At 35.8% G+C, this 4,208-nt stretch overlaps 1 pseudogene; it reads right to left on the reverse strand.

Annotated features, from left to right (window-relative positions):
* Positions 1–757: 757 nt before the first annotated feature.
* On the reverse strand, positions 758–2,279 carry LOC101576651 (annotated as a pseudogene).
* Positions 2,280–4,208: the final 1,929 nt, after the last annotated feature.

The following is a 4,208-nucleotide window of genomic DNA, read 5'->3' on the forward strand; positions in this document are numbered from 1 at the left end:
AGAGTTTCTGAAGAATAAACCCGAGATGGATGGGGCTTTAGAGACTGTCTGCCCGTACATATAATACCCATCAAAAGGTAAGACTGTGTCCAAACTGTGGTGCTTAGACTAACTACTCATGCTAATACAAAGCTAAAAGGCATAATACTTATAAAAATATGATTCATAATCCATCTAAGTAATAAATTAAGAAAAATTACATTTGAAAAACACATGTTTTCCAAATTTGTTTATTCTATCATCGTTTCTTATAAATATTACATAGGCTAGTAGGGTTTACTACCACCATTACAACTTCTAATAAAATAATATTATAACAAGAATCTCTTTTTGTTTTTGTATTTTAGGTAAGGGTCTACAGGGTGTTTAGGGTCTCACTACTAGATCGGACTTGTAATGATTCTCTTTTTTACAGCCTCCCAAGAGCGGGGATTACAGGTGCGCACCACTACACCCAGTCTAAGAACCTCTTATAAAATTTTAATACTGAAAAAGTAGAATGAGAGGAGCTGGGAATATAGTTGAGTAGCATAAGCACTTGCCTGGTAAACACAAGGTCCTGAGTTCGATTCCCAGTACCACAAGAAAAAAGTAGAATGAGATACAATTGAAAATAAATATTTTCTCTATTTGCATCTCAAACTTATTCTACGAAACTAGTTTCTGCCATTAGTACATAAACCTCACAGTAATTTCTATATTGTTTCTGATCACTCTAAGATTATAGAAAATTTTTTATTTATTTATTTTTTAACTTTTAGACAGTTTCTTGATTTTCTTTAGTTTCTACTTTAGGCAATAATGGATCAATCTTTAGTAGTAAAACCTTCACTTGTTGAACTAGGAAGGGAAGCACAGACTACAAAAGGATCCAGATTTAGCGATCTGTGTCTGCAGACTCCATCTATAACTGTCTGCAGACTGGCTAGCTGGTCACTTGACGTATCCAACATTGTTATTTTCATTGTAAGAAAGTTCTCATTTTCTTCACCTACCTTAATTTCATGTCCATTTCTAAATAATGCAAGCATGTTTGGAATGTCACAGCCAGTGGAATTCCTACTAAGCTTTGGAAATCTGTATTCAGTTTCTTCTTTAATGGAATAAGGTCGGACAATATTTCTGGAAAAGCTACGTAAAAATCTGCATGAGGGGGCAGGAAAATGGCTCAGTAGAATAAGCGCTTGCCTGGCAAGCACAAGGGCCTGAGTTCAATCCCCGCTTCTTTAAAAAAGAAAGAGAAAGAAAGAAAGAAAGAAAGAAAGAAAGAAAGAAAGAAAGAAAGAAAGAAAAAAGAAAGAAAGAAAGAAAGAAAGAAAGAAAGAAAGAAAGAAAGAAAGAAAGAAAGAAAGAATCTGCATGAATTTCATCATCTAAAATCTTCTGGATCAGGGCCAGCCAAATATTTTAGCGGATTAAAGCGTCTGCTTAGGCAGACACAGTGGCCCGGGTTCCACCCCGCTGCATGCTGCGCTGGCCCCGCCCCCTGAGCGTGCTGAGCCCATGACTGAGACTGGGCATGATGGCGCAAGCCTGTAATTCCAGCTGTTGGAAGGCTGAACACAGGCGGATTACTACGAGTCTGATCTATGTAGTGACACCCTGTAGACCTTGTACTAAAATACAAAAAACAAACGAACAGATAAAAAACCAATAAAATCTTCTAGATCAGATTAGCTCCTCCTGCAAAAGTAGCTCCTTGTCCTTCTACTAACTCAATATCTGATGAATTCCCTGTTAATACAGCAACTTTAAGGGATTCTAGAGAAAACGGATATGGACAACTAATAACATTGGCAAATGGTTCCACTCTTTTCTTTTCCTCCAGTGCCATATCCAACGTCAAGTCAAGAAAAACTCCTTGTTTTGGATTAATATAGTCCAAAATTTTATATTTTGTAAGTCAGTGAACAGCTTTCTCCACCTCATATATGGGCCATGTGTATAAGCGCTTTAAACAGACCTCCCCAGGTTCACCTTTCATGGATGGGTATGACTTTATTTTTTCTATCTCATCTCTCCTTTCCTCTGGTGTTTTTTCTTTGGCAACTTTGTTGGTTTTCTTTGCATGCTTTGTAGCAGCAGCAGCAGCAGCAGCAGCAGCAGCAGCAGCAGCAGCAGCAGCAGCAGCAGCAGCAGCAGCAGCAAAGTATCTGTTCAACACCTGAATGTTTACAAAACAAGAATAAAGATGAATCATCTTGGAAAGGCTATGCCTTCGATTATGTGTTAAGACTGCCCCTGTCGAGGCACCTGACAGCCACTGCCAGGATAACCATTTCAGATTGTCTATAGAAACTTTTTTAAATTAAGTATTGATATATGTCAGTTTACCTTCAGTATTATACTTATGTATTAGGACTATCACAGCTTATCTGTAGCTGGGATGGATAATTTGATAGGAAATTATTTATAAATATTACTATCTTCCTAATACTGAAGGTTTCTTTTTTATATTTCTTTGGCTGAATGTCTGTTTTCTGGTTAAATTTTAACTTTATATAATATTTTCTCAATTTTGATTGTATTGCATAGGCATAAGACTTCTATTATTTGTATTGAATTTCATCTATCTGTGACTTAGGATGCTACGATAATAAAAAGACAACAAGTTTGGCTAATTCTAAAACTTATCCTGCTTTACAAAGGAGACACTGTTACATGAGTGGCACTTTCATCAGTTTTGCCTCTTGTTGGCCTTTTGCCATTAAAGTATAGCTGTATCTTAAATGCACTTTTGAGATTTTACCACCAATGTGTGTGGTCCAGCTTTCCACATGCGTCCTCTGCAAGCCACAGGGCAGGAAGTTGGTGCCCGCATAAGGACAAGAATCTTACTGAACTGAACATATAGAGATTGTAGGATGTGACCAATTCACTGGAGGACGTATCACAAAAGCAGATACACTGAAATGCCAAAACCTCACAATTCTGACTGAAGGTTTCCACGAGTCCTCAATTAAAAAAAATACAAAACTTAGCACAGTAACTACTATGGAACTAAAATCTAAACTTGAAATATGAAAATTACATAGCCCTAAGTAAAAGTATAGTTTAGACCCATTCAGAGTGATGAAATCTCACTGAACACTTCAGGCATTCCGTTGAGACATCATACTGCTGTAACTTTAGATCAAAACAGCACCTCTTTTGAAGGCACATGAGTAAGACCAAAGGAGGAAGAAAAACAGAAAGACTAATTCTCTTATCTTAAAAAAGTGTGGTACTAAGCCTGACCAGGTCACTAGCATCCAGTAATAATCTAATAGCCTCCCAGAGCAAAACTAAACCAATTTAAGGATAAATATCATAGTCTGAACTCCGTCCAGCTTATTATTCACATGACCAGCACACAATAAAACTTACTAGACACACAAAGAAAAGCAGGAGAATGTCTCTACCACCAGTGGAGATAAACACAGTCAATGAAAACAGACCAAAAGATTATTCAGATGTTAAAAGTCATAAGCAAGGATTTATAAATATATCCCAGGTGGCAAAAGCTGGACCTATGAGTAAACAACTCAGTAATAAGAATGAATGAATAAAAATCTAAAATAGAAATTAAAAATGCAAACTCTTTCTAAAATGAACTGATTGCTCAGCAAGCTTGACAGCTGACAGGACACAGAAATAATCACTGAGTTTGAAAACAGATTTAATTTGTTTTGAGAAGATTTTTTTTAAATATCCAATCTGAAATGAAGATCATGGTGAAAAAAGATGAAAAATAAAATGCCCAAAACTTCACTAACCTGTAGGGAAATACAAGTATAAATATGTGTAAGTGGAATTGAAAAATGAAAGAAAAGATATAAAAGCAATAATGGAAAAGAAAAAATACTGTAAAAATAATTATAATAAGTCTTAAGTATAGTGCAACATAGGAACTTTTAAATCCAAGAAACTCATTGAACTCGATGCTGAAAAAGATCAAGGAAGACTGTATCTAGGTGGCACATCATTATCAACTGGTAAAAAGCGTAAATAAAGAGACAATCACAAAAGCAGTCAAACACTTACAAAATTTGAGTCTGAGAATGATAATGTGGAATTAGTTATTTCTCATCAGAAATACTGAAGCACAAATGATATTAAGGTGATATTTAGAAATCCTTTCTTGTAACTCAGTTATGTCCCAATTTTTCTGATCAAGAAGATTATGGGGCCAAAGAGGAAAGTGATCGATGAGGTAGAATGCACCTAAA

Source organism: Octodon degus, unplaced genomic scaffold (genome assembly GCF_000260255.1).
Source record: "Octodon degus isolate 3935 unplaced genomic scaffold, OctDeg1.0 scaffold00074, whole genome shotgun sequence".
NCBI lineage: Eukaryota > Metazoa > Chordata > Mammalia > Rodentia > Octodontidae > Octodon > Octodon degus.